The sequence below is a fragment of the Tachyglossus aculeatus genome, chromosome 21 (genome assembly GCF_015852505.1).
Source record: "Tachyglossus aculeatus isolate mTacAcu1 chromosome 21, mTacAcu1.pri, whole genome shotgun sequence".
Classification (NCBI taxonomy): Eukaryota; Metazoa; Chordata; class Mammalia; order Monotremata; family Tachyglossidae; genus Tachyglossus; species Tachyglossus aculeatus.
The window spans coordinates 2,948,743-2,961,838 of NC_052086.1; the positions used below are offsets into that span (position 1 = coordinate 2,948,743).

General features: G+C 47.3%; 1 long non-coding RNA gene across 3 annotated transcripts in view; it reads left to right on the forward strand.

Annotated features, from left to right (window-relative positions):
- Positions 1-13,096, forward strand: part of LOC119942404 — a 39,915-nt gene that overhangs the window by 11,544 nt on the left and 15,275 nt on the right. The window contains exons 3-4 of one of the 3 annotated variants that reach the window (XR_005455359.1): positions 575-731; positions 3,212-3,338. This is a non-coding gene — a long non-coding RNA (uncharacterized LOC119942404). Of the gene's footprint in view, positions 1-574; positions 946-3,211; positions 3,339-13,096 lie in introns of those variants that run through there. The other 2 variants (XR_005455360.1, XR_005455358.1) reach the window with 2 other exon arrangements.

Below are 13,096 nucleotides of genomic sequence, written 5' to 3' on the forward strand. Positions count from 1 at the left end.
TTTTAGGATGTGGGAGATGTGGGCATGTTTGAAGGCAGAGGTGAAGGAACCAGTGGAGAGTGAGCAGTTGAAGATGGAAGTTAAGGAGGGGAGGAGGGAAGGGGTGAGAAATTTCATAAAATGAGGGAATGGGGTCAGAAGCACAGGTGGCTGGCGTAGCACTTGAGAGGAGGGAGGAGATCTCATCTGAAGATACCGCTGGGAAGGATTCCGCCATCAACCCCCGGCCCACGTCCTTCCCCTGGCCCGGAATGCTCTCCCTCCGCACATCTGCCAAACTAGTGCTCTTTCTCCCTTCAAAGCCCTACTGAGAGCTCCCCTCCTCTAGGAGGCCTTCCCAGACTGAGCCCCCTTTTTCCTCTCCTCCTCCACATCCCCCCCACCCTACCTCCTTCCCCTTCCCATAGTACTCCTATATGTTTGTACAGATTTATTCCTCTATTTATTGTACTTGTACATATTTACTGTTCTATTTACTTTGTTAATGATGTGCATATAGCTATAATTCTATTTGCTCTGATGATTTTGACACCTGTCTACATGTTTTGTTTTGTTATCTGTCTCCCCCTTCTAGGCTGTGAGCCCATTGCGCACTGATGGAGGGAAGCATGGCGACTGATGAAGAAGGGACCTCTAAGAAGATTTCCGACCAGATGGACAACATCGTGGACATGAGAGAGTACGATGTCCCCTACCACATCCGTCTGTCCATTGACCTGAAGATTCACGTGGTGAGTCCCAAGTGACGTTCGGAATGTACTCGATGATGTTCCGCGAGCGTGTTGCGGCTTTGAAGGTGATAGGGCGACGTTCTAAATAGCCAGAAGATGATACATTCATTTATGTTACTTTAAAAAGCGAGTCAGAATATATGTAATAGCAGTGGGCGGCAATGGTGGAACTGATAAAAGGATAATAAATACGATTGAATGAATGAATGAATAATTTACTTGTATTAATGCCTGCAGGGAATGTGTTTGTTTAGTGTTGCATTGTCTTCTCCCAAGCGCTTAGTACAGTGCTCTGCACACAGTAAGCGCTCAGTAAATACGATTGAATGAATAAGAAAAATAATTTGGGTGTAATAGTGACAGGAAAAAGAATGGAATCAATCAATAGTTTTTTTTATGGTATTTGCTAAGTGCTTACTATGTGCCAGACAATAACTGTCCCCCTTTTTGAAGCCTTAATGAAGGTACATAATAATAATAATAATAATAATAATAATAATGGCATTTATTAAGCGCCGACTATGTGCAAAGCACTGTTCTAAGCGCTGGGGAGGTTACAAAGTGATCAGGTTGTCCCACGGGGGGGCTCACAGTCTTAATCCCCATTTTACAGATGAGGGAACTGAGGCACGGAGAAGTGAAGTGACTTGCCCAAAGTCACACAGCTGACTAGTGGAGGAGCTGGGATTTGAACCCATGACCTCTGATTCCAAAGCCCAGGCTCTTTCCACTGAGCCACACTCCATGACTAAGCCCTCCTTTCCTCTTTTCCCACTCTCTGCTATGCGGCTCTGACTTGCTCTTTTTATTCATCCACCCTCCCAGCCCTTCACTATTTATGTACAGATCTGCAATATATGTTGCCAACTTGTACCTCCCAAGAGCTTAGTACAGTGCTCTGCACACAGTAAGCGCTCAATAAATACGATTGAATGAATGACCGTCTCTATATGTTGCCGACTTGTACTTCCCTAGTGTTCAGTACAGTGCTCTGCACACAATAAGTGCTCGATTAATGCGATTGAACGAATGAATGAATTCCCTGTTTTCAGTGAGCTTTCAATCTAGAAAACTGTTGTATTGTCCTCTCCTAAGTGCTTAGTACAGTGCTCTGCATACAGTAAGAGCTCAGTAAATATGATGGAATGAATTGAATGATCAATTAATGGACATAAATGATTTCTCTTCATGTCTGTCTACCCCACTAGGCCGTAAGCTGATTTTGAGCAGGGAGTGTGCTTACCAACTCTAGTATCATACTTTTTTACGTTCTTAGTACAGTGCTCTGCAGGCAGCCAGCACTTAGTTGCCTGCTTTGTGTCCTTGGGCAAGTCACGTAACTTCTCTCTGCCTCTGCTCCCTCATCTGCAAAATGGGGCTTCAGGCACTCTGTGACCTTGGGGAAGTCATTTCACTTCCCTTAGCTTCTCTTTCCCCTGTTTTCAGGGGTTCAATACCCATTCTCCATCTTCTTTGGACTGGGGCCTCCTTCTGGGGCAGATTGGGTCCGACCTGGTCATCTTGTGGTTGTCCCACTGCTTAGTATACTGCTTGGCACATCGTAAACACTACCAGATGCCACAAATACTATTGTAGTCATCACTATCATTAGGAGAGGAAAAGACAGGGTCCCCACCCCTCAAGGGACCATTGGTATAACATTCATATTCTTAGAATACAATATCAGAATACAATAAAGAATACAATGGAAGACAATACAATAAACAATACAGTATTTGTATCAGAAGACTACAAAGAGAAATACTTTAGAATAGAAAGCAGTAAACCCCACAGGAGTTTTCTATCCAACCCCAGATCTGCTTTGTTCTAGATCTGAGACTCCTGCTAAACAGGGCCATGGGTCTTGATTAGCACAAGAGAGTAGTTTCACCTTTGTAACTAAATTGTCCTGAGTAAATCCAGGAGTCACTCCAAGAGCCTGAATTGTCTTGAAAGAATCAAGTTGTTAAGTGATTTGAGTGGTCAAGCAGGCCTAGGGCTGAAACAGCTGGGAGAGGGAGGTCAGAGACAAAGAAAAGAGGACAACTGCAGGACCAGATGAACCTAGTGTTTCTGCACCACTCACTTCAAGCATCGTGCCCTAGTTGGAAGAGCTCGGTCCTGGGAGTCAGAGGATCTGGGTTCTAATCCCGGGTCTTCCAGTCGCTTGCTGTGGCACTTTGGCTAAGATGCTTCACTTCTCTGCGCTTCAGCTTCCTCAACTGTAAAATGGGGATTAAATACCTATTCTCTCTCCGATTTAGACCGTGCCTACCATGTGGGACAGGGATTGTGTCTGAACCAATTAACTCGTACCTGCCACAGGCACTTAGAACCTTGCTTGACACATAATAAGCATTTAATAAATGCCGTTATTATGACTATCATTATTTTTATTGGTAGTAGTAACTATCATATTGCACTCTCCCAAGTGCTCAGCACAATGGTATTTATTGGATCTGGTATTTATCTGCACTCAGTGGATACCATCGATTGACCGACCGACTGAAAATTGGATAGATCGAGTCCTTCGCCGTGAATGTGTCCAGCTCAGATTCTTAAATCTTTCAACCCCATGGTGACCAGACACCTGCAAAAGCCAGCCCCGCAGAGTCTCGAGCCACGGAAAGGTGGTGGTCCACCACCCGGGACCCACAGACAGTGGGCCGGGCCTTTCTCTGGAGTGTCCCCGGCTGGCCACTGCTCTCAGCATCCGCCCCTTTGGCCGGGCCTCCTCTCTTCATCATTCGATCGCCGGTATTTATCGAGCACTAAGTTCGTGGGGAGCCCTGGTTTGTGCTCCCAGGGAGTCCAATCCAACAGACTCAGCAAACATGTCCCCTGCCTGTGACGAGTTTACGGATGGAGATGGACAACAATGGGAATAAATTATGGGCAGAGATGTTCCCTGCCCATATAAAGGGCTTTATTGTGCAGATGGGCCCAAGTACAAAGACCTGCCCCGCCTCCTCCCCCAAACCACTCATCTGTTGTCTTCCTTTGCCAGACCAGGATGACAAGGATGATGAGGCCTTCCCAGACTGAGCCCCCTCCTTCCTCTCCCCCTCCTCCCCCTCCCCATCCCCCAGCCTTACATTCTTCCCCTCCCCACAGCACCTGTATATATGTATATATGTTTGTACATATTTATAACTCTATTTTACTTGTACATATTTATTCTATTTATTTTATTTTGTTAATATGTTTTGTTTTGTTGTCTGTCTCCCCCTTCTAGACTGTGAGCCCACTGTTGGGTAGGGACCGTCTCTATATGTTGCCGACTAGTACTTCCGAATGCTTAGTACAGTGCTCTGCACACAGTAAGCGCTCAATAAATACGATTGAATGAATGAATGAATGAAAACTGTTCATCTATTTGTTCAGTTGTACTTATGGAGCGAGTTTCTTTGTGCAAAGCACCATACTGAGTGCTTGGGAGAGTACAACACGACAAATATGACAGACACATTCCCTGCCCACAACGAGCTCACAGTCTAGAGGGGGAGACAGACATTAATAGAAAGGAATAAACGAATGAATTCCAGCTATCTGGCCCAGGGTAAGTGCCGACCACATGCCAAACGCCAGGACGAACAGGGGATGTTCCGGTCGGACACGGTCCCCGCCCCACACGGGACTCCCGGTCTGTTGGGGAGGGCCTGCCTGTCTGTCATTGTATCGTCCTCTCTCACGAGGCTTAATACAGTGCTCTGCACACAGTAAGCGCTCAAATACCAATGACTGACCGCCTCCTGCGTCTGACAGCCTGGAGGAGCTTCTTGAGGAGTGGGGAGACAGGGACTGAACGTTTTTGTAGAACAATCAATCATCTCTCTGATTCAACTGACATATTCAGCGTGTCACCAGATCCTGTCAGTTGGACCTTCACTCCATGAATAAAATCTGCTCTCTCCCCTCCATCCAAACGGGTAGCGTGCTAGGCCGAACGCTCGTCCTTTACTGCTTTTATGGCTGTTTCGACCTCCCCGCCTCCCGCCACTCCAGCCCTTACTTCACTCTGCTGCCCAGATGATTTTGCTATGAAAACATTCAGATCCTGTCTCCCTATTCTTCAAGAACCTCCAGAGGTTGCCCGTCCACCTCCACGTCGAGCAGAAACTCCTTACCGTCGGCTTTAAAGAGCTCGGTCGCCTTGCCCTCTTCTTCCTTCACCTCGCCGCTCCCCTGGTACATCCTGGAATGCCCTCCCTCTTATAATAATAACAATACTAGTGATGGTCACTGTTAAGCGCTTACTATGTGCCAAGCCCTCTTCTAAGCACTAGGGTAGATACAGGGTGATCAGGTTATCCCACGTGGGTATTTATTGAGCGCTTACTGTGTGCAGAGCACTGTACTAAGTGCTTGATTGATTAATTGTCCTGCACTCCCACCTCCCCTGCAGTCAAAGGGGGAGCATAGGGTGTCGGAACTGGCCAGGGAGGATGAGTAGTGACGTGGCTGCAATTGGAGAATAAATCAACCATTCAGTAGTATTTAGTGCACACTCTGTGCAGAGCACTATACTCAGTGCTGGGAAGAGCACGTAGTCACGATTTCTGCCCACAAAGAGCTTACAGACTAGAAGGGGAGAATTCCCTCAGAAGAACTGCAGTTGGATGTGTAAGCGCATGCCGTCGGGGCGGAATGCAAAGCCGAGTGGTTAAAGAGTTACAGAAACAATTGCACAGATGATGCAGAAGGAAAGGCTGATAGGAGAAATGAGGATTTAATCATGGAAGACCTCTTGGAGGAGATCAGTCTGTCGATTAGTCAGTGGTATTTATTGAGCATTTACTGTGTGCAGAGGACTGTACGAAATGCTTGGGAGAGTTGGTCGACACATTCCCTGCTCACAGGACACAGTCTAGAGGAGGAAACAGACATTGATATAAAGAAATGAATTAGGGGTATGTACATGTGGGGTTGAGGTAAGGGTGAATAAAAGGTGTAAATATTGTACTTAATCCCCTGTTTGCTCAAGAGGTGAGTTCAGTAGAGCTTTGGGTGGTGAGAGTGGTGGTCTGTCAGATGAGAATGGAGAGGGAGTTCCAGGCCCAAGGTAGGATGTGGGCAAGGGCTCGCTCAGTGGTGAGAAAGACTGGATTGAGGTTCATTGAGTAGAGTGGTGTTCGAGTAGAAAAGTGTACATTGACTCATTCATTCAATCTTATTTATGCAGCACTTACCGTGTGCAAAGTACTGTACTAAGCGCTTGCACTGTACAGGTGGCATTATAGCAGGAGATCAGCAAGGTTAGGTAGAATCAAGAAAGCTAGTTGAGAGCCCTAAAGCCAATGGTAAGGAGATGGGCAGCCGTTGGAGTTTTTTGAGGAATAAGGAGGTGTGGACTGAAAGTTTTTCGGGAAAATCATCACCATCATAACATTTGTTATTGATAATAAAATGAATGAGAGTTGTGGTACTTGTTAAACACTTACTATGTGCCTAGCCCCATTCTAAGCACCGGGGTAGGAACAAGTTAATACAGTCGGACACAGTCCCTGTTCCACAGTGGGCTCAATTCTTCATCCCCATTTTTTACAGATGAGGTAACTGAGGCACAGAGCAGTGAAATAACTTGTCCATGGTCACCCAGCAGACAAGTGGTGGAGTCAGGATTAGAACCCATGACTTTCTGACTCCCAGGCCTGTACCCTATCTAGTACAACATGAGATGAAATGCAACTGGTCCTGGCCATGCTGTTTCCCCAAAGTGTCGGTGTACACAGAAGAGAAAGGGGATGAAGAGAAGGGTTTCTTGGACAAAGCAAGGTGAAATTTTCAGAAATCTTCAGAGTTGTCATAGCCAGCACCTACTGTAATCTAACCAGTGGTGAAGAATGGGAGGTGGGACTTGGGAGAAAGAGAGCAAGGCTACAGTGCGTCTGCCTGTTGTCTAGTTGAGGGATCAATCCTATTTACTGAGTGCTTAATGTGTGCGGAGCACTGTACTAAGCACTTAGGAGAGTACACCATAAAGTTGGTGGACAAGTTCCCTGCCCACGACCAGCTGACAGCCTAGAGGGGGGGAGAGAGATATTGAATACAGATGAATAAATGAAGGGTAGGTGTACATAAGTGCCTTGGGGCTGGGGGAATGGTTGACTAAAGGATACAGATCCAAGGCCAAGGGTGACACAGAAGGGAGTGGGAGAAGAGGAGATGAGGGCTTAGTTGGGGAAGGCCTGTTGGAGAAGATGTGCCTTCAGTAATGCTTTGAAGGTGGGAAGAGTGATTGTCTGTCGGATATGAAGAGGGAGGGCAATTCCAGGCCAGAGACAGGATGTGGCTAAGGTGCTGGTGGTGAGATAGACAAGATCAAGCTACGGTGAGTAGGTAACCATTAGAGAAGTGAAGCATAGGGTCTGGGATTCATCCAGTCAATCATATTTATTGAGTGCTTACCATGTTCAGAGCACTGTACTGAGTGCTTGGAAAGCACAGTTCAGCAACAGAGACAATCCCAACCAAACAACGGGCTTACAGTCTAGAAGGTGTAGTAGGAAATCAGAGAGATAAAGTAGGAGGCGCAAGGCGCTTGTGCTTTTTCAACTCAATGGTAAAGGGTTTCTGTTTGGTGCAAAGGTGGGTGGGTAATCACTGGAAGTTCTTGAGGAGTGGGGAAATAGGGACTGAACCTCTGTGTAGAAAAATGATCCAGGCAACAGAGTCAAGTATGGATTGGTATTTAAGTGCTTACTATATGCCAGGCATTATAATAATAATTTGTTAAGCACTTACTGTGTGCCAGACACTGTTCTAAGTGCTGGGGTAGATACAGGGTCATCAGTTTGTTCCACGTATGTCTCACAGTCTTAATCCCCATTTTGCAGATGAGGTAACTGAGGCACAGAGACGTGAAGTGACTTGTCCAGGGTCACACAGTAGACAAGCGGTGAAGCCAGGATTAGAAACCAGGTCCTTCTGACTTCCAGGCCCCCGGGCTCTCTCCACTACACCACGCTTCTTGGAATCAGGAACCCAAAGTGAGGTTTCACCTCACCTTCTTTTGCCTCCTATTCTTTTATTTGCTGTAGGCAAAAGCACTAGAAATGCAGCCCTGAAGAGCCTGCCCTTCACAGATTTTCCCCTCGGGCTCTCCTGCCGGGAGTACCACCCTCAGCAGATTGACAGTGAAGATGTGTTGCACAGAAGGAACTAGCTGACAAGATACTTAGCCGAGTGTGACTGGACACTTAACATTCAGCCTCCGTCTCCCGCAGTTGTAAAGCGAGAATGAGCCATGTGGGGAAGACTGTAGTGGGGATTGCTGGCATCTTGGCTCCGAGGGGAATATGCAGGAGCAGCAATCGGGGAGGTTCGATTCAGCGGAAAGTTTGAGTCTGATCTAGCCTGATCTGGGGTTTTCGGATCCCTTGAGCCTCAGTTTCCCCATCTGTGAAATGGGCTTGGCGCGATGATCCTTTCCTTCCTCCTCCTGGGACTGAATTAATTCAAGGGGCAGCCCAATTAATGATAATACTAATAATAATGATAACAACTGTGGTACTTGTATGAGAAGCAGTGTGGCTCAGTGGAAAGAGCCCGGGCTTTGGAGTCAGAGGTCATGGGTTCAAATCTCGGCTCCGCCATTTGTCAGCTGTGCGACTTTGGGCAAGTCACTTAACTCCTCTGTGCCTCAGTTCCCTCACCTGTAAAATGGGGATGAAGACTGAAGACTGTGAGCCCCCCGTGGGACATCCTGATCACCTTGTAACCTCCCCAGCGCTTAGAACAGTGCTTTGCAAGTAGTAAGTGCTTAATAAGTGCTATTATTATTATTATTATTATTATTATTTTTTTTTTTTTTTATTATTTGTTTGCTAGGCACTTACCACGTGCCAGGCACCATTCTAAGAGCTGGGGTGGAAACCAGCCAATTGGGTTGGACCCTCTTCCTATCCCACGTGGGGCTCACAGTCTCCATCCCCATTTTGCAGATGAGGGAACTGAGGCACAGAGGAGTTAGGTGACTCGCCCAAGGTCATGCAGCAGACAAATGGCAGCAAACCTTGTGACTCCCAGGCCCGTGCCCTGTCCCTATGCAGCAGACAAATGGCAGCAAACCTTCTGACTCCCAGGCCCGTGCTCTATCCCTATGCAGCAGACAAATGGCAATCAATCAATCAATCGTATTTATTGAGCGCTTACTGTGTGCAGAGCACTGTACTAAGCGCTTGGGAAGTACAAGTTGGCAACACGTAGAGACAGTTCCTACCCAACAGTGGGCTCACAGTCTGCAGCAAACCTCCTGACTCCCAGGCCTGTGCTCTAACCCTATGCAGCAGATAACTGGCAGCAAACCTTGTGACTCCCAGGCCCGTGCCCTATCCCCATGCCATACTGCTTATCTATCGATGGTTATCGATTGATCTCTGGTATGTACTGAGCGCTTGCTTGCTTTGTGGAGAGCCCCGTAGAAAACGCTCGGGCGGGTACACTACAACAGAGTTGGTAGATGGGACCCTGCCCACAAGGAGTTTAGAGGAGGAGTTGGGCGTTAAAAACAGATTGTTGGATTGGTTTCATCACACCCCACAGACAAACGTTTGAAGTCAATGCCTGCCAATGACAAAGTAAGAAATCATCTTTAGGAGGCGTGAAGATGGAGCCATCTAGTCTCGGCTCGCTACCGCTTCAGCAGAACCCTTTCATTTTGGTCTCATGATGGCTTCTGCTTAGTTACTCGGTTTTATGAGGAAAAATTGGATCTCGCACCTACAGTACTGGGGAACATCCAGCTCCTCAATTTTCCTCGCTTTTGGCCCGCTACACATCCGCCATACACCCCCTGGCCTGGAATTCCCCCTCTCCCCACATCCGCCAAGCTATCCCTTCAAGGCCCTACTGAGAGCTCACCTCCTCCAAGAGGCCTTCCTAGACTGAGCCCTCTCCTTCCTCTCCCCCTCCTCACCCTCTCCATCCCTCCCGCCTTACCTCCTTCCCTTCCCCACAGCACCTGTATACATGTATATATGTTTGTACGTATTTATTACTCTGTTTACTTATTTTACTTGTACATATCTATTCTATTTATTTTATTTTGTTAATAAGTTTTGTTTTGTTCTCTGTTACCCCCTTCTAGACTGTGAGCCCACTGTTGGGTAGGGACCGTCTCTACGTGTTGCCAACTTGTACTTACCAAGTGCTTAATGATAATACTAATAATAATGATAACAACTGTGGTACTTGTATGAGAAGCAGTGTAGCTAAGTGAAAAGAGCCCGGGCTTTGGAGTCAGAAGTCATGGGTTCAAATCCCAGCTCCGCCACTTGTCAGCTGTGCGACTTTGGGCAAGTCGCTTGGCTCCTCTGTGCCTCAGTTCCCTCACCTGTAAAATGGGGATGAAGACTGTGAGCCCCCCGTGGGACATCCTGATCACCTTGTAACCTCCCCAGCACTTAGAACGGTGCTTTGCACATAGTAAGTGCTTAATAAATGCTATTATCATTATTATTATTATTATTTGTTTGCTGGGTACTTACCACATGCCAGGCACCATTCTAAGAGCTGGGGTGGAAACCAGCCAATTGGGTTGGACCCTCTCCCTATCCCACGTGAGGCTCACAGTCTCCATCCCCATTTTACAGATGAGGGAACTGAGGCACAGAGGAGTTAAGTGACTTGCCCAAGGTCATGCAGCAGACAAATGGCAGCAAATCTTGTGATTCCTAGGCCCGTGTTCTATCCCTATGCAGCAGACAAATGGCAGCAAACCTTGTGACTCCCTGGCCCGTGCTCTATCCCTATACCATACTGTTTATCTATCCATGGTTATAGATTGATCTCTGGTATGTATTGAGCGCTCGCTTGCTTCGTGGAGAGCCCCGCACAAAATGCTTGGGAGGGTACACTACTACAGAGTCGATAGATGGGACCCCTGCCTACAAGGAGTTTAGAGGAGGAGTTGGGCGTTAAAAATAGATTATTGGATGGATTTCATCTCACCCCACAGACAAACGTTTTCAGTCAATGCCTGCCGATGACAAAGTAAGAAATCATCTTTAGGAGGCGTGAAGGTGTAGCCATCTAGTCTCGGCTCGCTACCGCTTCAGCAGAACCCTTTCATTTTGGCCTCATGATGGCTTCTGCTTAGTTACTCGGTTTTATGAAGAAAAATTGGATCTCGCACCTGCAGTATTGGGGAACATCCAGCTCCTCAATTTTCCTCGCTTTTGGCCCGCTACACATCCGCCATACACCCCCTGGCCTGGAATGCCTCCCCTCCCCACATCCGCCAAGCTAGCTCTCTTCCTCCCTTCAAGGCCCTACTGAGAGCTCACCTCCTCCAGAAGGCCTTCCCAGACTGAGCCCCCTCCTTCCTCTCCCTCTCCTCACCCTCTCCATCCCTCCCGCCTTACCTCCTTCCCTTCCCCACAGCACCTGTATATATGTATATATGTTTGTACGTATTTATTACTCTTTTTATTTATTTTACTTGTACATACCTATTCTACTTATTTTATTTTGTTAATATGTTTTGTTTTGTTCTCTGTCACCCTCTTCTAGACTGTGAGCCCACTGTTGGGTAAGGGACCGTCTCTACGTGTTGCCAACTTGTACTTACCAAGTGCTTAATGATAATAATAATGATAACAACTGTGGTACTTGTATGAGAAGCCAGTGTAGGTCAGTGAAAAGCGCCCGGGCTTTGGAGTCAGAAGTCATGGGTTCAAATCCCAGCTCTGCCGCTTGTCAGCTCTGCGACTTTGGGCAAGTCACTTAGCTCCTCTGTGCCTCAGTTCCCTCACCTGTAAAATGGGGATGAAGACTGTGAGCCCCCCATGGGACATCCTGATCACCTTGTAACCTCCCCAGCGCTTAGAACAGTGCTTTGCACATAGTAAGCGCTTAATAAATGCTATGATTATTATTATTATTATTATTTGTTTGCTAGGCACTTCATGTGCAAGGCACCGTTCTAAGAGCTGGGGTGGAAACCAGCAAATTGGGTTGGACCCTCTCCCTATCCCATGTGGGGGATCACAGTCTCCATCCCCATTTTGCAGATGAGGGAACTGAGGCACAGAGGAGTTAAGTGACTCACCCAAGGTCATGCAGCAGACAAATGGCAGCAAACCTTGTGACTCCCATGCCCGTGCCCTATCCCTGTGCAGCAGACAAATGGCAGCAAACCTTTGGCCTAAAATAGATTATTGGATGGATTTCATCTCACCCCACAGACAAACGTTTTCAGTCAATGCCTGCCGATGACAAAGTAAGAAATCATCTTTAGGAGGCGTGAAGGTGTAGCCATCTAGTCTCGGCTCGCTACCGCTTCAGCAGAACCCTTTCATTTTGGCCTCATGATGGCTTCTGCTTAGTTACTCGGTTTTATGAAGAAAAATTGGATCTCGCACCTGCAGTATTGGGGAACATCCAGCTCCTCAATTTTCCTCGCTTTTGGCCCGCTACACATCCGCCATACACCCCCTGGCCTGGAATGCCTCCCCTCCCCACATCCGCCAAGCTAGCTCTCTTCCTCCCTTCAAGGCCCTACTGAGAGCTCACCTCCTCCAGAAGGCCTTCCCAGACTGAGCCCCCTTCTTTCCTCTCCCTCTCCTCACCCTCTCCATCCCTCCCGCCTTACCTCCTTCCCTTCCCCACAGCACCTGTATATATGTATATATGTTTGTACGTATTTATTACTCTTTTTATTTATTTTACTTGTACATACCTATTCTACTTATTTTATTTTGTTAATATGTTTTGTTTTGTTCTCTGTCACCCTCTTCTAGACTGTGAGCCCACTGTTGGGTAAGGACCGTCTCTACGTGTTGCCAACTTGTACTTACCAAGTGCTTAATGATAATAATAATGATAACAACTGTGGTACTTGTATGAGAACCAGTGTAGGTCAGTGAAAAGCGCCCGGGCTTTGGAGTCAGAAGTCATGGGTTCAAATCCCAGCTCTGCCGCTTGTCAGCTCTGCGACTTTGGGCAAGTCACTTAACTCCTCTGTGCCTCAGTTCCCTCACCTGTAAAATGGGGATGAAGACTGTGAGCCCCCCATGGGACATCCTGATCACCTTGTAACCTCCCCAGCGCTTAGAACAGTGCTTTGCACATAGTAAGCGCTTAATAAATGCTATGATTATTATTATTATTATTATTTGTTTGCTAGGCACTTCATGTGCAAGGCACCGTTCTAAGAGCTGGGGTGGAAACCAGCAAATTGGGTTGGACCCTCTCCCTATCCCATGTGGGGATCACAGTCTCCATCCCCATTTTGCAGATGAGGGAACTGAGGCACAGAGGAGTTAAGTGACTCACCCAAGGTCATGCAGCAGACAAATGGCAGCAAACCTTGTGACTCCCAGGCCCGCGCCCTATCCCTATGCAGCAGACAAATGGCAGCAAAC